The sequence below is a fragment of the Oryctolagus cuniculus genome, chromosome 19, assembly GCF_964237555.1.
Source record: "Oryctolagus cuniculus chromosome 19, mOryCun1.1, whole genome shotgun sequence".
Classification (NCBI taxonomy): Eukaryota; Metazoa; Chordata; class Mammalia; order Lagomorpha; family Leporidae; genus Oryctolagus; species Oryctolagus cuniculus.
Genome location: NC_091450.1, coordinates 35,821,962 through 35,843,695, shown reverse-complemented (window position 1 = coordinate 35,843,695; position 21,734 = coordinate 35,821,962). Strand labels below are relative to the sequence as shown.

Genomic DNA, 21,734 nt, shown 5'->3' with positions numbered 1-21,734 from the left:
GGTCCCTTTCACGTCCTCCAGACACTGCCCTCTCACACCCAGCCCTTCCTCGAGGGGCCCCACACTGACCCTGCCCAGCTGGATCCAGTCGGGCGCTCCCAGGTCCCGGCGGCTCCTCCGCCCGCGCCCCCACGGGCCCCCTTTCCCCTCAGAGCAGCTCCGGGGCCTCAGCCTCTCCCACGCTTCCCTCCAGGGCTGAGCAGGACCCGGCCGCAGCTGCCTCGGGGCCTTCTGGTCACGGTGAGTAGTGCGTGTGCCCCCGACCCCCTGCGTGTGCCCGCACCCCCCGACCCGTGCGGATAGTTGCAGACCCCATCCCGTGAGGGTGTCTGTGCCCCCGGCCCGTGAGAATGTCTGCGCCCCCAACCCGTGACCGTGTCTGCGCCCCCCAACCCATGAGTTGCCTGCGCCCCCCGACCCTTGCGGATGGTTGCGGACCCCATCCCGTGAGGTTGTCTGTGCCCCCCGACCCGTGTGTGTGCCTGCACCTCCCAACTCCATGTGTGTGCCTGAGCCCCCCGACCCCGTGCGTATGCCTGCGCCCCCCCGACCCATGCGGATGGTTGCGGACCCCATCCCGTGAGAGTGTCTGTGCCCCCTAACCCGTGTGTGTGCCTGCACCGCCCAACTCCATGAGTGTGCCTGCGCACCCCCCTATCCGTGAGGATGTTTGCACTCCCGAACCGTGAGCATGGCTACGGACCCAACCCCGTGAGGATGCCAGCACCTCCCGACCCCGTCATGGTGGCTGTACCCCCCCGACCCGTGAGGAAGTCTGTGCCCCCAGACCCCGTGCATGTGCCTGCATTCCCAGATCCACGTGGATGTCTGGGCCCCCAACCAGTGAGGGTGCCTGCGCCCCATGACTCCGTGCATGTGCCAGAGCCCCCAGACCCTGTGAGGATTTCTGTGCCTCGGAACCGTGAGGGGGCCTGTGCCCCCCGACCTGTGAGGAAGTCTACGCCCCCCAACCCCATGAGTGTGCCTGAGCCCCCCGACCAGTGAGGATGTCCAGGCCACCGAGCCGTGAGCATGGCTGCAGACCCCAACCCCGTGCGGGGGGCTGCAGTAGACATCAACCCCGTGAGGGTGCCAGCACCTCCCAACCCCATGAGGGTGCCAGCGCCTCCCAACCCCATGGGGGGGCTACACCCCCGACCTCTTGAGGTTGCCTGGGCCCCTCGACCCATGAGGGTGCCAGCATCCGCCGACCAGAGAAGATGCCAGCACCCCAACCCTGTGAGTGTGCCTGGGCCCCCAACACTGTGAGAATGCCCATGCCCCCTGACACATGAGGGAGCCGGTGCCCCCCGACACGTGAAATTGCCAGTGGCCTCCAATCCATGAGTGTGCCAGCACCCCCAATTCTGTGTGGGTGCCAACGCCCTCCATCCCGTGAGGATTTCTGAGCCCACCCAATGTGGGGAGGATGTCTGCGTGCCCCCCCCACACAGTGGCATCATGACTACCCCCAGCCCTCCCCCACCCCAACCACAGCCCACAGGTGGGCCTTCCTCAGTCTTCCTGAGCAGACAAAACTCCGGGAGGCTCCCGAGCCATCTTTCAGAATCCCTCTCAGTGCCCCCTGAGGAGCGTCAGTCAAGGTAGGCACCTGCCACTCTGCCTGCCTCAGGACCGCATCTGCCCCACTGCACCAGCCCCACACTGGGGGGCGCCCCTGGGACCTCAGGGCCAGGCCCCTCCTTCTCCCTACTGCAGCGCCAGACTCCCTCTTTCCTGTTTCTGTCCTTGGGCCAGCTGGCTCTCTCCTCTCCCTTCCCAGGCAGCCTCAGGACTCAGTGTGACTGCCCAGGGTCTCCGTGGCTGAGCCTGGGGGTTCTCGGGACAGGATCCGCACCACTGGCAGATGTGGGTGCCCTCTGGAGCTGCCAGAGAGGCCAGGGAGCTTGTGGTTGATGGTGTAGGGGCTGGGAACTTGGGGGGTGTTGTGGGACAGCCAGAGGCTTTGAACTTCCTCCTGGGCGTGCCACACCTGCCCCAATCGGAGCTGTGCTGCTGGGGGCAGGGAACAGGGGGTATCAAGCCCCCCAGCCTGGGAGCCCCAGCACAGGCCAGGGTGACAGGCCGGGGGTCACCTCGTCCCTTGGGTGTGCAGTTGAGCAGTGGCCGGGGGTGAAGCCTTCGGTTGCTTGATGACCTCAAAGCCTGAGAATCCTCTGTACCCATCAGCCCAGGCGAGGCAGGGATGCACAGCCTCCTGCCTCCCACCTGGGCATTGTCACACCTGCTACTGGCTGAAGGCAGGATCCTCAGCCCCGGATGAAGCCCCATAGCCAGGACAGGTCAGCTACTCTGAGTTCCGCCTGGCTGGGACACAGAGTTGGCCCAGGGCCCCACCTGCCACTCTTCGCTGGCCTCTGACTCTCCCTCTTCTGCTTTTCCCCAGCAGGGAGGGCCCAGACTCACCTCCATGACCTGCAGCCCCCCGACCAGCTGAGGCTCCCCTCTTAGATTTGTGAGTTTGTGGCCCCCTGCCCACCCTGCCTCTCCAGTGTCCCCTTTGAGGATGCTGGGCTTTTTGAGTACCCGAGGGGCCTCCGGCACCCCCTCCACCCACCCATTTTAGCTGCGTGCTCCTGGTTCAAGCAGGGTTCTTCCTCCTGTCTTTCTCCATCAGGCCTGCTGGCTGCCACATGGGCCTCCCAGGCTAGTGCTGGCCATGGCCAGTGGGTCCAAAGGCAGGGCCGTCAGGGAGGAGGGAAGTCTGAGAGGGCCAGGCTTGTGTCAGGACTGTGGCTGTGCTGCCTGGGTGCTGTGTGAGAGGTGGTGTGAGTGGCAGGGGAGGCCCTCTCCAACCTCCACCCCGACTCCCCGGAAACTCTGGTCACCCACTCCAGCTCCTCCTCCCATCTTCCTTCTCCTTCCTGTCCATGGCCTTTTCCAGAAAGTTCACCCACATGCCCACCTCCTGCTGCTTCCCACCTCCGCCCTGCCCACCAGTGCCGTGGCCTGGCTGCTCTTGCCTTACCACCTGTCTCCCTCCTCTCTCTCCACTGTTCTCTCTGCTCTCTCTCCCACTGCCAGCTGATTGGGTCAGGCAAGGCCATGCTGTCCTGAGAGCCCCAGGCCCCCCTTTGACATCTAACCAGATCCTTTCTCTTCCTCAGAGACCTCCCTTTGCCAGTCTGTCCAGAGAGCTGTTCTGTGACTTGACAGTGGCCCCTCAGTCAAAGCCTCCCCTTCATCTGTGACTTTCTGTTGTGTGGTGAGTTCACACCTCCAGGCATGACCTTGGTGAAAATTTGTGCCCCTCTGCAGTCCTGCTCCTGCCCTGTTCTATAAATATCTATTGTGGGGAGCAACTCGGACTAGACTATGTTACTGGAATTAAGACTTATTCTATGCATCTGCTCTCCCACAATATGGCGCTGGGAGAGGAGGAAATAGCTTCTACACAGCTGCCTCCAGTTCAACCAATAAACAGCAGGACCTGCTCCTGATTGGAGGAGAGCAGCATACTCGGTGTCGTGGGTAGCAGAGTTGGGATTGGTGGAAGAGGACTATAAAGGAGGAGAGAGACAACATGCACCAGGAACATCTATCTGAAGGAACACCTGTGCAGCCCCCGAGAGAGTCCGCCGGTGGTGTGCCGCTCCCCCGCGGAAGTGGGGAAAGTGGCAGGGGGAACCGCCCTTCCACGGAGGTGGAAGGGACGGTAGACAACCCGGGAAGAACCAGCAGCAAACCCGGGGAGGGCCGAGCAGACAAAAGAACAGCGCAGGGTCCTGTGTCGTTCCTCCACGAAGACGGGGAGTGACATAATGGTGCCGTGACTCGGATAGGAAACCTAGGAGGGAAGAAACGGGAAGAAGTGGGAAAATACCAGAGAGAGAGACTAGCAAAGAGCCTAGGGAAAAGCCAGACGAGAAAGGTGCCGGAAGAAGCTATCGAAAGCCTAGGCATAGACTCAGATACGGACTGTGGGAAAGAAGTTAGGATTTAAAGTGAAAGCAAGAAGAAACTTAGACTCAGATACGGACTGCAGGTTGAAAGTGAAAGTGAAACCTAGAAGAAACTTAGACTCGGATACGGACTGTGGGGAGAAGCCAGGAGAAGTGAGAGGGGAATATTGTTGGAAGAAAAGTTAGGAAACATACCGGGTAGAGAAAAATATGTTAGGGAGGCTGAAGCCGCCGCGGGGCAAGGCGCCGAGAAGCAGCCTCGGGGCGGGTGCTGGGAAGCCGCGGGGATAAGAGAAACAGAAGTTTTAGAAGTAAAATGAGAGAAATAGCAATGCTGGCAGATAGAAGTAAAATAGGAGAAATAGGAATGCCCGGAGGTAGAGAAATAGAGAAAAATAAGGCCTCCCCACAACACGGCAATGAGAGAGCTTGGATTCGGTCTGCCTGATCAGTAAGGCGATGAGCACCTGTGGGCGGCTGCAGGTCACCGAAGACAGGCACGTTATCAACATCAATAAGTCTCCCCACAATACGGCAATGAGAAGGCTCGGATTCGGTTTGCCTGATTGGTAGGGCTTGTAAGCACCTGCAGGCAGTTCTAGCAGAGCAGAGCATGTGCTGCAGGGCACCGAACACAGGCACGCATCAGCGCCTAAAAACCTCCTCACAACATGGCAAAGAGAGGACCCGGATTCGGTTTGCCTGATTGGTAGGGCTTGTAAGTACCTGTGGGCAACTCTAGCAAGCAGAACAGAGTGTGTGCCGTGGGGCACCAAAGACAGGTGCGTATCAATGACAAAAATAAAAAGAAAGGGGGATCTGTGGGGAGCAACTCAGACTAGACTAAGTTACTGGAATTAAGACTTATTCTATGCATCTGCTCTCCCACAATATGGCGCTGGGAGAGGAGGAAACAGCTTCTACACAGCTGCCTCCAGTTCAACCAATAAACAGCAGGACCTGCTCCTGATTGGAGGAGAGCAGCATACTCAGTGTCGTGGGTAGCAGAGTTGGGATTGGTGGAAGAGGACTATAAAGGAGGAGAGAGACAACATGCACCAGGAACATCTATCTGAAGGAACACCTGTGCAGCCCCCGAGAGAGCCGGCCGGCGGTGTGCCGCTCCCCCCGGAAGTGGGGAAAGTGGCAGGGGGAACCGCCCTTCCACGGAGGTGGAAGGGACGGTAGCCAACCCGGGAAGAACCAGCAGCAAACCCGGGGAGGGCCGAGCAGACAAAAGAACAGCGCAGGGTCCTGTGTAGTTCCTCCATGAAGACGGGGAGCGACATAATGGTGCCGTGACTCGGATAGGAAACCTAGGCAGGGCTTAGTGTCATTCCTCCATGAAGAGGGGGAGCGACAATTTATAAATACTCATAAACACACACACACACACACACACACACACACACACACACGGCAGTGCCCCTGGAGTCACAGTGTAATAAGACCAGCCTGGAAGAGGCCTCTTCACCCCACTGAATGCTCAGTACAGCACAGCACAGCAGGCTGCCCACTGCTGGCAGGCCCTGCTGCCCTGTGCAGTGCCCACCCGCAGCACAGCAGACCCTGGGCCCTAGGACAATGCTGCCCCTGGTCCAGAAGTGACCCTTGCCCAAGATGCCCTTGCCCAGGTGCCCCTGCCTAGCAATGACCCTCACACAGATGCTCTCCTCGGTCAGATGCCTTCTCCCATGATGCCCCCTGGCCCTAAGTGAACCTCACCCAGACTGCCCTTACCCATGATACCCCTGCCCCAGGATTGACCCTTGCCCTTGCCTTGGTGCCTCCACCCAGCAATGCCCCTCACCCAGATGCCCTCCTCACCCAGATGCCATCCCTGAAATTGACCTCACCTGAAGATGACCCTGGCCCAGAAGTGACCCTTGCCCGAAGATGCCCTTGCCTGGAAGCCCCTGCCAGCAATGACCCTCACCCAGATGCCCTTTCCTGAAAATGACTTCGCCTGAAGATGCCCCTGGCCCAGAAATGACCCTAACAGAGGCAGAGAGAGGTCTTCTATCTGCTGGTTCACTCCCCAGTTGGCCATAATGGCTGAAGCAGTGCTGATCCAAAGCAGGAGCCTCTTCCAGGTCTCCCACGTGGGTAAAGGGGCCCAAGGATTTGGGCCATCTTCCACTGCCTTCCCAGGCCACAGCAGAGAGCCAGGTCAGAAGTGGAGCAGCTAGGACTTGAACCTGCACCCTTACGGGATGCCCGCCATGCAGACTGGGGCTTTAACCTGCTGTGCCACAGCACCAGCCCCCACAACAGTATTTTTTCCTTCATACTACCTGAACTCTTAGTGTAGAGTTACCCTTAGGAGTATAAAGTAAACTAAAAATAGATTTTTGTAAAAATTAATGGAAATAGGAGAGGGAGGAGGAAGAAGGGTTGGAGCGTGGGTGGGAGGGAGGGAAGGATGGGGAATATCACTATGTTCCTAGATCTGTATATAGGAAACACATGAAACTTGTATACCTTAAATAAAATTTAGCCTCCGAAGCGGCCAGCTGCTTCAAAATGAAGCTGAATACCTCCTTCCCAGCCACTGGCTGCCAGAAACTCATCCAAGTGCACAATGAACATAAACTTCGTACTTTCTATGAGAAGTCTATGGCCACAGAAGTTGCTGCCGACACCCTGGGTGAAGAATGGAAGGGTTATGTGGTCCGGATCAGTGGTGGGAATGACAAACAAGGTTTTCCCATGAAGCAAGGTGTCTTGACCCATGGGCGGGTCCACCTTCTGCTGAATAAGGGGCATTCCTGTTACTGACCAAGGAGAACTGGAGAAAGAAAGCTCAAATCAGTTCGGTGCTGCATTGTTGATGCCAATTTGAGTGTTCTCAACTTGGTCATTGTAAAAAAAAAAGAGAGAGAGAGAGAGAGAGATTCCTGGATTGACAGATACCACGGTGCCTCGTCGCCTGGGTCCTAAAAGAGCCAGCAGAATTCGTAAGCTTTTCAGTTTCTCTAAAGAAGATGATGTATGCCAGTATGTTGTAAGAAAAGCCCTTAAACAGGGTGAGAAACCTAGGACCAAAGCACCCAAGATTCAGCGTCTAGTTACTCCACGTGTCCTGCGACACAGACGCCGGTGAATTGCTCTGAAGAAACAGTGTACTAAGGAGAACAAGGAGGAGGCTGCAGAATATGCTAAACTCTCAGCCAAGAGAATGGAGGAGGCCAAAGAAAAACGCCAGGAATGGATTGCCGGGAGATGTGGGCTGTCTTCTCTGAGAGCGTCTACTGCTAAATCTGGGTCCAGTCAAAACTAAGGTTTAATAACAACAAATAAATAGGATTGTGTTTCAGACCTCAAAAAATAAAAATAAATACAAATTTTGTTCACCTTTTCAAAAAACCTAATCCACTCATTGTTGGGGAATGGGACAGCCTGGCCAGCTGTGCCCCTCCCGACATGTACAAGCACAAGAAGCTTAGTGCTGGGCTTTTTCCACCCTGCCCGTTGCTAACCGCAAGATCCTGTTTTGACTTTAAGCATCCTGTTATTGTATGTTTCCCACATATACTAAGTTTTGTTTCTTGCTGATTTGGTAACATGTTTTCTGTGAATCATATATAAACAGGTGGACGGTGGGAGGGGGATATATAAGAGGGTTGGAGGAGGTGAAGACAGCGGGCATTCGTGACATGTAACCCGAGTCTGCTAAAAAATAAAGTGGAAGCTGAAAAGCCGATAAACACGTCTGGTGTCTCTGAGGTCTCGCCGGCGTTAACCTATCCGGAAGGTGCATGCCTGCAACTGGTGCCGTGACTCAGATCGCTGCAATGCGGAAAGAAGGTAAAAAAAAAAAGTCTATAGACGGGAGTCTAGGGGAAAAAGCCTAGGAATACCACGGTACAATGGGGAACACACAGTCCACCACGAAAATGCACCTATTGATTAGCCGCCTTTTAAAGGCAACGGGGACGCCCGTAAAGAGTGTAGCTGTGTGCAATTTTACTAGGATACTATATAAAACTTCTCCTTGGTTTGTTGAAGAAGGAGATTTATCACAGGTTCGGTGGAGACGGGTGGGACGTGAATTGCGAAACGCTGGAGGAGCTCAGCGAAGACTCCCATCATAGTAGCGAAAAAGGAGACAATATAGAGGAACAAAGGATGGAAGCAAGCGGAGGAGCCTGACCAAAAGCGAAACATCCGCAGACGCTGGAATTGCCTCCACTTTACCCGGAGTTGCCCTTAATGCCCTCCACTCCTTATGAACCGCCCCCTCATCCTATGTGCTGTTGCTGTTTTGCTGGCAATGCTTCAAGTGAGATGAGGCCCATAGTTCTAGAGTCTGGGCCAGAGAAACAGACTAGAAGGCAAATACTTGAAAACGAAAGTGCTCGTAATGACGATGAAGCCGCTTTTCTTATAAATACTGGGGATTCAACTCCCCACCCACCACGGCGCCTGAAACCAAATTGGGCAGAGTTCTTTAACCCCCATCAGATCTTTCCAGTGACTGAAGACCGCCAAGGAAATCGCGGGTGGACTCCGGTCAACTTTACAGCATTAAAAGAGCCGCAAAAGGCAGTGACTCTCTACGGGCCACATGCTAACTTCACCAAAGCTATTCTAGGAACCTTAGGCACTCAGGGCCTAGTCCCTGAAGATTGGAGAAATGTCTGCAAGGCAGTCCTTTCAGGGGGAGATTATCTCTTATGGTCAGCCACTTATAGGGAACTAGCTCGTACTCAGGCGGTGCAAAACTGAGCAGATGGACAACCTGCCTGGAATGAGGACATGTTAAATGGAGAGGGAGCATTCCATGCAGAAGCGGTGCAAGCTTGGTGTCCCCGGGAGGTATTACAACAAATAAGAGATACAGCCTTGAGGGCCTGGAAGGTAGTGCCAAAAAAAGGGGAAGTTAAACACAGTCTTACTAAGATAATACAAGGACCGACCGAGCCTTATGCAGATTTTATTAACCGCCTTTATGAAGCTGCGGGCAATCTGTTTGAGTCTCCTGAAGAGGCCGCACCCTTGCTGAGACGACTGGCATATGAAAATGCTAATAAGACTTGTCGCTCCACGCTAAGGCCTTGGCAACATAAGGACATCCCTACCTTTATGAAAATTTGCAGAGATGTCATGGATGATGTTGCCTCTGGGGCTCATGCTGCTATGGCAATGGCTAAGGCCAATAGAGCGAGTGACCACAAATGTTTCGCTTGCGGCCAACCCGGACATGTAAAAAAGGAATGTAGACAACAGAAGCCCAACAAACGACAGCCAGGATTATGCCCTAAATGTGGGAAAGGTAATCATTGGGCCAGTGATTGTTATTCTAAGACTGATAAAGCAGGAAACCCCATTCCCCAAGAGTCAAAAAATGGGAGAGGGGCCCCACCACACCGGGGCCCAAAGCAAAATTGGGTGCGCCAGCAATCAAAAAAAGGGGATCAGGAACAGTAAGCTGTTTCGAATTGCGGCCAACAGAGTCTCAAATATTAACTCCAGCTATGGGTCTTCAAATCATTGATGTAGTCCCTACTAAAAATTCTCTTCCCAATACTGGCTTCGGACTAGTGATTGGATGAGCCACCAATTTTCAGCGCGGACTCCAAATTCAGCCAACAATAGTAACTTTCCCCACATGCAAACCTAAAGTTATCGTTCAAGCCACCTTAGGTGCAGCTATCATAGATAATGACAGACCCCTAGCACAATTACTATGCTGGGAAAAAATTAGAGATCAGAGAACTAAACAAGGAAGTAATTTTGCAGCACTCTCCTTATCATTGGAAAACAGACCACTTTGGCCTCTTGTCATTCAGGGAAAAACAATACAAGGCTTGTTAGATACTGGGGCTGATGTAAGTATTATAGACGCAGATGACTGGCCTCCCTCCTGGCCAACACAAGAGTCAGAGAATACACTGGTAGGGTTGGGTACTACCCATGCTCCACCTAGGAGTGCCAGCATCCTCACTTGGACCGACAATGAAGGCCATTCTGGACAGATCCAACCATATATCTGTAAGCTGCCAGTTACCCTTTGGGGACGAGACGTCCTACAGGAACTAAGACTTACCTTGACTAATGAAAAGGGAAAACAACAAGGATCGCAGGCTGCGTGGAACATCATGACACGAATGGGATATAAAGGTGGAGGCCTGGGAGCTAGGGAACAGGGTATTACAATGCCCATTAGTCCAAAAGGAGAAAAGGACAGGCATGGACTGGGTTTCCAGGAGGGGCCACCGCACCGCAGCCAATCCCTGTAACTTGGCTCTCCTCTAAGCCAGTGTGGATTTCGCAGTGGCCCCTTACAGAAGAAAAATTGGCTGCTGTAAAAACCTTAGTAGAGGAACAATTAGGGGCAGGACATCTTCAGCCATCTCCTTCTCCTTGGAATACTCCTATCTTTGTGATTAAAAAGAAATCAGGTAAATATCACCTACTTCATGATTTAAGAGCTATAAATAAACAAATGCAACCTATGGGGGCCACCCAACCCGGCCTCCCCGTTTTAACCATGCTACCTAGAGAATGGAAACTAATAGTAGTTGATATAAAGGATTGTTTTTTCTCTATCCCCCTAGCCAAGGAAGATAGACAACGTTTTGCCTTTACAATTCCCTCTATAAATCATATAGGACCCAATGCTCATTTTGAATGGACGGTATTGCCACAAGGAATGACTAATAGTCCCACATTATGTCAAATATATGTTGCTAAGGCTATTGCACCTGTAAGAAAATTATTTCCACAAATGACAATAGTACACTACATGGGTGATAGTCTATTGGCTGCTCTCAACCAGGAAGAATTAGATAAAGCCTTTTTGCATTAGAGCAATCCCTAAACAATTATAATCTTATCTTATCCCCTGAAAAGATTCAATGAGTTCTTGCAGTACAATATTTAGGACTACGGATTACCCCTACCACAGTAAAGCCTCTTGATTTTAATATCTCCACTCATCATGTTAAAACCTTAAATGACTTACAAAAATTGTGTGGAAGTTTAAACTGGATTTGGCCTTATTGTAAAATGACTACTAAAGAAATGCGCCCTTTGTTCCGACTTCTGGAAGGTGATGCATGCCTAAATTCACCCAGACAATTTACAAAGGAGGCAAAAGCAGTATTAAAAATTTTTGAACAGCGCCTTAAGAGCACCGCTATGCAGCGGTGTGACCCCACTATGCCCTTAAGTATTTTGGTGTTCATACGAAATCATTATCCCTATGCTTTACTCTGGCAAGAAGGACCATTGTTGTTTATACACCCACATAACCATATGCCCAGATCTATTACCTCCTATGCGGAGGCTATGGGAAATTTAGTTTTACAAGCCATCCACTGAGTTGTAGAAATTGCAGGGAGAAGACCACAGTCCTGCATTCTTCCGTTAGAATCTGTAGTCATTCAGGAGTGGGCTAAGGAAACTTGGCAATGGTCCCACATCACCATCACCCTTGACATAAGTGTAGATAACCATTATCCCCATCATCCCTTTATTAGATTTTGCAACATGGTACCCTTACACTATTTTAAAAGAGTTTATTCTAATCCCATTCCCAAAGCACCCACAGCTTTTACTGATGGAGCAAAAGGAGCTACCAGGGTGGCTATTTTACAAGGTCAGGTGCATCATGCAGTTACTGCGTCTCCCTCACCTCAACATGCAGAGCTAGCTGTAGTGGCTAAGTTATTAAATATGGTTGAGGGTCCTCTTAATATCATTTCTGATAGCTTATATGTTGTTAATGCTGTTAAGAGGCTAGGCTCCCCTTCGTTAATATCCAAAAGTTCTACAGTGTTTCCTTATTTTGAGCTTGTTCAGCACGCTTTATTTAGGAGATCAGATCCCATTTTTATCACCCATATTAGCACATACCTCTCTGCCAGGTCCTCTCACTGCGGGAAACGCCCTTGTCGATCAACATTGCCGCTTCCTTTTAGCTTGCACTGCCATGGAACAGGCAAGGGAATATCACAAACTTTGGCATGTTAATAGTAAGACCTTAAGTATGAGATTTAATATCCCTATTTGTAAAGCTAAATCTATTGTCCAAAATTGTGAAAAATGTGTTATTCATCAGCCTGTTACTATGCCCACTGGAGCTAATCCCCTGGGCCTCATCCATGTCACATTTGGCAAATGGATGTAATGCATATCCCTGCCTTTGGCAAGCTATCCTGTGTCCATGTTACGGTGGATACTTACTCAGGAGTAGTTATGGCTACCGCGGCTGCCAAAGAGTCCGCCTCCCATGTAATGCAACATATGTTACAATGTTTTGCTCTTGGGGAATTCCTAATATAATAAAAACTGATAATGGACCTGCTTATACTTCTAAGGCTTTTGCTGAGTTTTTAGCAACTTTTCATATTTCTCATTTAACCGGCATCCCATATAACCCTACTGGACAAGCCGTTGTGGTGGCACTAATCTGTATCTGAAAAATTTTGTGTTAAAACAAAAAGGGGGAATAGGGGCACTATCCCGTTCCCCTAAAGACATTCTCAACCTCGCCTTACTTACCATAAATTTTTTAAATAAAAAAACTGATGGTCTCACCCCGGCAGAATGTCATGTAATCTCGGAACAGACCCCCAGTAGTAATAAACCCCATGAACTGACAGAAGCTCAGTCACCCGTTAGAAAAATGATTATGTGGAAAGACCCACAAGATAACAAATGGAAAGGCCCATACCCATTAATAAGAAGGGTATGAGGTGCTGTTTGTTTTCTCCCACAGGAAGAAAAAAATCCAATCTGGACTCCAGAAAGACGGACAAGAACAATAGAGTGGCAAGATGATCATGATTCTACTCCTACTAGTAGTGACACAACTGTCACCGATGATGGCCAAGCTGGATGAGTATTGGGGTCTCTTGAGAGCCCTACCTCTCCTTCTACCTGTTTCTAATTCTTCTAACCTTCTGCCAGTTGTGTATTTGCATAACTCTACCATAGGTGAAAGATTCAGAGTGCCTTACAACAGTCTTGTCAATTCTTCCCATCAGGGCCAGGTTAACTTACCCATCCACCTTTCGGGAGCGCTATGCTTCCATAAGCCTAAGTTTGGTGCAGATCTTTGTGGTTATAATTATACCGGCTTTCCTACACCATGTATTAATTTGGCCACTTATTCCATGGGAGATGTTATCAACTGGAATGAGTCAGGTAGTTCTTACACAGCCAATATTACAGGGGAACTTATAGCCTTTCGATCTGAGTCGCTACCTCTCAGGTGCCAGGAGTGTCACAGACCATTTGCTCCTTACCCTCCTACCAATCCACTTCCTTCTTGCACTCCTCAGGCACCCCCAATTCTCCAGATGCCTGTCCACCTCTGATTGATTCCCTGTTGCTCCTTAATGTTAATTTCTTTGCACCTTCTTGATTTGCCTTTTCTTTCTTTTTTTTTTTTTGACAGGCAGAGAGTGGACAGTGAGAGAGAGAGACAGAGAGAAAGGTCTTCCTTTTGCCGTTGGTTCACCCTCCAATGGCCGCCGCGGCCAGCATGCTGTGGCCAGTGAACCGCGCTGATCCAAAGGCAGGAGCCAGGTGCTTCTCCTGGTCTCCCATGGGGTGCAGGGCCCAAGCACTTGGGCCATCCTTCACTGCACTCCCTGGCCACAGCAGAGAGCTGGCCTGGAAGAGGGGCCACCGGGACAAAATCCGGCGCCCTGTCCAGGACTAGAACCCGGTGTGCTGGCACCGCAAGGCAGAGGATTAGCCTAGTGAGCTGCGGCGCTGGCTATGATTTGCCTTTTCATCACCCAATGAAACCCATGTATCATCCCGTTTGCCTTCAGCCTCCCTTCTTTTGGTGTCGCTGTAATGCTACTAGTAATACTTGCACTACAGGAGTTATTTCCTCATGTGTTAAAGGAAAATTAAATGAAGTGGAAACACTGGTGGTTGTGCAGATTCCCATTTGGGTTCCTGTACCAGTTGCGGTGTCTGAGAAGGACTTCTCAATGGCTGTTTGACACAGGAGAGACTTTGGGGTCACCGCAGTCGTCGTTGCAGTAATTGCGGCGTTATCAGCTGGTGTGACTACTATTGGCATGGCCGTGAGCCAAACCTCCACACTGTCCACACTTGATAGCATCACAAGATCTACCACCCAGGCACTTGATGATATACTGCTATTCAGCTGTTAACTCAATGAACGGATTTATTGCAAGATCAGGCCTGGCTGGCATACCCTGTGTTATTCGATCTACTGCAGTTTGTGTTACCGCCTACCCCTACAACCACTTCTCATTTGCCGCTAATCAGTCCCATCTTTTGGGTAGCATGTTAAATGGTAGTTGGAATCCAATTAAACAATGGGCCGCTATTATAGGGTTGGCTCTTGTTGTGCTTATAACAGGATCAATTATTGTTTGGATCTTGCAAGGGCTGTTCAGGCGTCAGCGTAATACGCAAATGGTGGTTAAATAAGCCATGCTAACATTCAAAAACCAGTACCCCATGCAAAATGGACAGATTCAGGTGTGGCTGAATCTGCTGGACCGGTAGTCAAAGACGGGTAAGTTCTGAGAGGTCTTCAAGGCAACCTAAGACAGGGCATGAACGCTCCCTCCACACCTCATGTTCATGTGCCAATGACGGGTAAGCCTGATAGATGCTGTTGGTCACCTAAGACAGGCACAGTACCACTCCATTTTGCAAAGCAATAAGGGGGAGATGTCGGGGAATGGGACAGCCTGGCCAGCTGTGCCCCTCCTGACATGTACAAGCAAAAGAAGTTTAGTGCTGGGCTTTTTCCACCCTGCCCGTTGCTAACCGCAAGATCCTGTTTTGACTTTAAGCATCCTGTTATTGCATGTTTCCCACATTTACTAAGTTTTGCTTCTTGCTGATTTGGTAACATGTTTTCTGTGAATCATATATAAACAGGTGGACGGTGGGCGGGATATATAAGAGGGTTGGAGGAGGTGAAGACAGCGGGCATTCGCGACATGTAACCCGAGTCTGCTAAAAAATAAAGTGGAATCTGAAAAGCTGATAAACGCGTCTGGTGTCTCCGAGGTCTCTCTGGCATTAACCTATCTGGAAGGTGCATGCCTGCAACTCATCTTTTTAAAAAAATTTTATTTCATGTTTCAGTTCTGATATTATTTCTGTCTTCTAACTCTGGGATTTTCTTGCTTTTTGCGGTCCTTGAGGTGCATTGTTGTGTTTGTTGCATTTCCATTTCTTAGGCCATCCTCTGCTGCTTTCCCAGGTGCATCAGCAGGGAGCTGGATCAAAAGTGCAGCAGCTGGGATTTGAACTGGCACCCATATGGGATGCCGGTGCTGCAGGCAGAGGCTTAACTTGCCACACCATGGTACTGGGCCCTCAAATCCATTTTTCAAAGTTCATTCTGATGCTCCCTAACCTCTGCTGCTGCCTGGAGGTGCTCGCAGCCTGAGCCCTGAGGGGCCGTGTGGTGTCCTGGCCAGCCTCGAGCACCCTTGGTGCGGCTTTGGCTCACAGCTAGTTAAATGCCCTTGAACTTGTCCCCCATGTACATAGAAATTATCTAGGGGCTGGTGTTTGTGATGTAGCAGGTAATGCTGCTGCCTGTGATGCCAGCATCCCATATGGGCACCAGTTCAAGTCCTGGCTGCTCCACTTCCAGTCCAGCTCCTTGCTAATGCACCTGGGAAATTAGTGGAGGATGGCACAAGTGTTTGGGCCCCTGCAGCCATGTGAGATCTGGAAGAAGCTCCTGGTTCCTGGCTCTTGACTTTGGTCATGGCCAGCTTCAGCCATGAGGCCATTTGGGTAGTGAACCAGTGGATAGAAGATCTGCCTCTCTCCCCCTCTCTCCCTGTAACTCTGCCTTTCAAATAAGTAAAAATAAATCTCTAAAAGATTATCAAAAATATGTTGATACTGAGATCACATACAGCATCCTAAGTATATAGCCACTTAGTCTGAGTCGATGCCACCTACAATAGCATACACAAATTCTTCTCCTGTGTGCCTTGGTCCAATACTGCTTTTCTTGTTATTGATAACATAGTCATGCCTGTGTGCACAAACTTGCCTGTGTATAATTAATTTTATGTAATTCCCTCTTAAGTGTTATAGGAGTAAAAGGTGGATTCCTGGGGCAGCAATAAGTCACCTCCTGGCGTCTACATCCCACATAGGATTTCCTGGGTTTACATCTGGTCCAGTCCTGATTTCAGCTTCCTCCTGATGTGCACTGTGGGAGACAGCAAGTCTCACAAGGGCCCAAAACGCAGCCCACAGTTCTTTGTGGGCTCCAGTGTTGGAGTGTGGGTGGGCGTGGATGATACGGGACTTTGCTTGTCATGGAATGGGAGCTGGAAACACATCTGCTTAGAAGCTGACAACCAAGGCACAGAGATGAGTCTGAATCCCATTGTTTCAAGCATGTGGGGGCAAAACCCCCAAGTTATTTCTGGGAATCTGTGCCACCACTGGGAGAAGTACTAGGCTAAGACTGTCGGGGCGTGTGTTTGGGAATTTGTAATTTGCCAGAGGATACAGACATGCAGGCAGTTTACAATATACCCTTTCTGGGCCATATTCAGGAGTGGGAGTTGATTTCCCTCAGATGAGAGTGTGAGTTTTCTACATGAGTGCAGATTTGTGTTAGCCAATATAGTATATCTTCTCCTAGACAAGCCCTTGTTCACCCCTCATACACACTGCTCTGCACAAAGGTGCCTTGCCCAAGAACTCCTCTTCACTATTCCTCCCTGTGAGAAGTAAACACTTGGTTCATTTTCAAAGTAAGGATGGTAGATTCCGTGCACATGGGAGTGCTTAGGGACCCAGGAAGGTTGTGGCCAAACAGCTGAAGCAAATGCCAGGAAGATTGTCATGCTGTTGTTACTCAGCCAATGAGGAACTGGGGGAGGGATCTGCTTGCTAGGAAATAAATAGCTTTCTGGAATCTGCTCCTGGTGTGCTAGCACAAGGCGTTGCAAGATCGGAAGTTGGGTCTCGCTCTTGTTGCACTCACTGAGTCGAGTCCATCGCTTGAGTGAATGAGTGAGGCTGTTTCTCATGCAGACCAAGCTTTAGGAATCATCTGTCAGCCAATGGAGGGCTGCCCATGGTGAGTGTGTGTGTTCCCCGAGAGGCAAACATGCATGGCCTTGCCTTCGTTACGTGCCTGTGGTTTCCTGGGCTGTTCTGAGCTTCAGAGACCCCCAGGGATGAGAGAAGGCAGGGACCTCAGTTTCCTTGCTGTGGGAACTGAGGTGCTGCCTGTGAAAGCATACACTTTGCCCACATGAGAGGGTTGTTTGGAGAAGGCTGTACATCTCTGCTAGCTGCTTCCTGCGTTCAGGAAACTTGGCCCTGGTTGCAGTGCTGGTCACGATGGGGTGAGGGTGAGGGACTGAGCTAGAGCTCAGGGCTCCTCTTCAGGGGGCTGTGCTGTCTGAAGTTTTACTCTTTCTGCTGATGCCTTTTTTTAATTAAAGATTTATTATGTATTTGAAAGAGTTACACAGAGAAGGAGAGGCAGAGAGAGGCAGAGAAAGAGAGGCAGAGACAGGCAGAGACAGAGAGGGAGATGTCAGTCTTCCATCTGCTGGTTCACTCCCCAGTTGGCCATAATGGCCAGAACTGTGCTGATCTGAAGCCAGGAGTCAGGAGCTTCTTCTGAGTCTCCCATGCAGGTATAGGGGCCCAAGGACTTGGGCCAGCTTCTACTGCTTTCCAGGCCTTAGCAGAGAGCTGGATCAGAAGTGGAGCAGCCAGGTCTTGAACTGGCACCCATATGGGATGCCGGCACTGCAGGTGGCGGCTTTACCTGCTATGCCACAGTGCTGTTCATCCTTATGACATTGTTGTGCTTTTTTTTTGAAGATTTATTTATTTGAAAGTCAGAGTTTTACACACACACACACACACAGGTCTTCCATCTGCAATTGGCCGCAACGGCTGGAGCTGTGCTGATCCTGAAGCCAGGAGCTTCCTCCAGGACTTGGGCCATCTTCCTCTGCTTTCCCAGGCCATAGCAGAGAGCTGGATCAGAAGTGGAGCAGGCGGGTCTTGAACCAGTGCCCATAGGGATGCTGGCTCTTCAGGCCAGGGCATTAAGCCGCTGCAGCACAGCGCTAGCCCCTGTCTTGTCTTCTAATTCCTGGTGTTTCCAAACTCTCTATCTTCCTGTCCTCCAGTGAGCCCCTCCCCTTGCCTGTTTTTTCACCCCTTCTCCCCTCCAGCCCTTCCTCCTCCTGTCTGCCTATGCATATCAACTGTTATGGCTGTGAATGCAAAGGCCTGCTTTACTCCTGGTGTTTCATTTCATGTTTGATCCTAGTATGAAAGGTGATTTTATGTAATGACTGGACGGGGCCACCAAGTGCCCACACAAATTTGCCAGGAATAAATTTGATGTTTCTGTGTGGGTACTTCTGGCTAGGCTTAACATCTGTAGACTTTGTCAGGGAAATCGCCCTTCCTGGTGAGGTTTGAGTGGAGCAAAAGGGCTACTCAGTCCGTGAGCAGGAGCGGACCCTCCTACCTTAGTGCCTTAGATAACTGACTAATATTCTGATAGTGTCCTAGAATTGAATGAATGGCTCTCCTGGGTCTCCAGATGGGGACATGGACATGTTGGTCCCTGGGATCCTCCCCAAATGGCTCAGGAGTGTCAGCAGCTGTATAATGCATCTTTCTTTGCCAATACAGGCAAATGCCAGATACATAGAGGGATGAATGGATGGTTAAATAGATTCAACAGATGCAAACATGGAGATTTCTGCATTCTGTTGTGTCTACTTACATTGGCATTTCTGGTTAATTTCCACAGAAATCTTGAGGATCTGAATTATGCTAAGGTGTCAGGCAGTGTGGTTTTGTAAAGATGAAAGAAACGGCAGTGTACCCTGAACGCACAAGCTTGGTGGGTAGATAAAGCAAACTCACCTAAGAAGACAAAGAACAAATCAAAGTAGAGCACAGGGAGATGCTTTGTCTCGCAGAACAGGAGCACAGTTGAAATGTGTGCCTTTGTAATCTGCAATGAGGCCAATTGTGGTCAGAATGAAATTAACTCACCTGTTTCGGGGATCGGTAGAAGCAGTAAGACACCCTGGTTTTTCCTTAAATGAGCTGATTCCTCCACGTTGGATGTCCATCAGCCACACCTGGGTAGACCCCTGAGCTGTGATGAGCCCAAGATCTCAACACGTTTCAGCCTTGCCTGAGCCTGTGGGTCTGGCCAGGCATTAGATTCCCTCCTTGCAAAATGCCCTTTTCGGTGCTGAGATAGTTTGTCCAAGCTCTCTGTCTGATGGCTGAACTGCTAGTGGTGATGATGTACTAGTGTGTTCTCATCCCAGATTAGATCCATGGTCACAGCTTCAGTGAGATACTCTTGGAATGGAGGAGCTAAATTGTTCATGCTCCCCTGGGACCTGTCTAACCAAATCTAGTTGCAAATGATACAGTAGCTTCTCTGGGGAAGGAAGATTGTTTCTTTGGTTTCTAGGAATAATCTATTGTTACACCTAGAAGAAGAGTCTTTGGGTGGAATCCAAAACTCCCCAGCCAGCTGTCTGGTGAGTGGCACACAGGGAGGTGCACAATGTACCATAGTGATTCTTTTTTATGATTTATTTTATTTATTTGAAATAGGTAGAGACAGAGAGGTCTTCATCCGCTGTCTGACCCCCAGATGGCCACAATGGCCAGAGCTGTGCTGATCTGAAGCCAGGAACCAGGAGCTTCCTTTGTGTCAGGATCTCCCCCTTTGGGAACTGGCCAGGTTACCCTGCAGGAAGAGTCGAGGAGACTGAGGAAGGTCAAGCTAAACACACTTTATTGATACTCTAGGTGACTAGGAGGAGAGATTGCTCAAGCCTACTCCTGCGGGCACTAGACACTATGGACCAGGAGCTTCTCCCCGCGGGCATTAGGCACTATGGACCGGAGAGAGAGGCTGAGCAACCTCTGGTTTACAGCATCTGTGGGTCCCCTTATATACAGTTTCTAGAGGCTGGCCCCACCCACATTCCCACCCCCCAGGGTCCCATCATCATGGCAATGACAGTTTGTGGTTAGGCCCTCTAGGCCGTCCATTTTCAAATCTTACCAGCTAGGGTGGCTACTACTCTACTTTTCCTTCAAGCTGGGCGCGACTGCAACTGTGGCTGCGCAGTTACTTTCTTTCAAAGGGTGCTACAGTTACTTTCTCCATGAATGGTTCCCTAATAGTCCTCCCTTTTCTTTTCTTTAAATGTGCTCGTAGCCCTGCAAAGCCCATTGAGCCGCTGGGCCAAGGGGATGAACATTCTTGAGCATATTCCGGATTGATTTCCAGATTCGGGATCTTCCTTTTCCTCTTCTATTTCTGGCGGGCTGGGTTCCTTTCAGAGGGCTAGGTATCCCTTCGTGAAATTCTGTCCAATTGAGAAGAGGTGCTGTAAGGTAGGCAAGCATACAAGAACCATACAGAATATTGCTCCTATTTTAAACCATTTCCAGGATGGGAGCCAAGAGGAAACTGTGTCAGTCAGAGTATTTATTTTCTGTTCCACTGTTCTCACTTGACCTATCTTAAATGCCGCTATATGTTGAAGCTGTATTATCTGTAGAGCTCTCTTAGTAATGTTAGCCTCAAGATGAGCTGTTGCGTTTACCCACTCTAGCCAGGTAGAATGGTTGTGTTTGAACATATCAGCTAGTTGCGTTGCATTAGGAATGGATAGATTGTTCCACGGAATGGTGGTAATGGAAACTCTTCCAATCACTTCACACTTGAGTTCTCTTTCCAAAGCTAGTATAGTAATTATCTGTTCTATTTGTACCGTGTGTGCTTCGAGCATCTGGAGCCCCATAGCATGTGTCTTAAGCAGTGTTGACTGGTCACCTGGCTGAACCTGCTGCTCCTGAATTACCTTCAGGAGGGACTCCAAAGCATCTCCCTGCAGTTGGGTAGTGCTTAGAGCCAGTGCCCCAGTCACAGCGCCAGCTACTGCGGCTGCTGACACCACTATAGTGACAATAGCTGCTGTTACTCCAAAGTCTCCTTTTTTGTGCATAGGTTTTATTGGTATAGTCAAATCAGACATATTTACTGGTACATATGTGAAGGGAGTTGCTTTTACCACCATATATGGAGCCAAGAATGTTATCATTCTCTCTTCCCATTTCAGGCCTCTTTTATAGCAACCAAGCTCCTTTTTAGAATCTAATGAGTGTGTGCATCTAGCATACAATACTTCCCCTTCTGTTCTACCTGTCCAATTTCCTGGGTCTTCCCTTACTGGAATTTTTAAAAATGTTTGTGAAACATTTCATATCCTGCCTGCCAAAAACAATGTGTTGACTGATTGCTACTTGGAGGTCTACCTATAATAGATCTATGCTCTGAGCCATTTTTACAAATAAAAGCAAATTATTAATATCAGGGTATGTATAGGCTGGTGGGTTTTCTACTAGGCCTAACACTTGTTCTGTTTTTATCCTTGGCAATATAATTAAGAAGATTCCCACAATCTCATTAAATTACCTAATATTTTAAATCATTTAAGCATTTTCTTACCTTCAATTAACTTACCTTTATCTGGGCCCCATCTCCGTTTGCTGCTGCTGTTGCCATTTCTGGAGTTCTTTAGTCCTAGCTCTGGAATAGGAAATCCCTAATTCTTTCTGTAAAAAGCATCTTACAAACATATGAGTTCTTTTGACAGAATAATTGCAATTGATATTCCATTAGTGCCTAATTGGAAATTCCCAACTCTTGAGGTCCTGGGGCTGGAACCATCCTAACATGTCTTTGGGGCAAGCTAATAATCCCCTTTTCAGGTGTGTCAATCACTACTGCTCCTTCACCTTTCCAAAGGATGG

At 49.9% G+C, this 21,734-nt stretch overlaps 1 protein-coding gene and 1 pseudogene across 2 annotated transcripts in view; both read left to right on the top strand.

Annotated features, from left to right (window-relative positions):
- LOC103347431 (translation initiation factor IF-2) overlaps positions 1 to 21,734 on the top strand; it is a 779,171-nt gene that overhangs the window by 113,017 nt on the left and 644,420 nt on the right. The gene's annotated exons all lie outside the window — the stretch shown is intronic.
- Positions 6,359 to 20,741, top strand: LOC138846950 (small ribosomal subunit protein eS6-like; annotated as a pseudogene).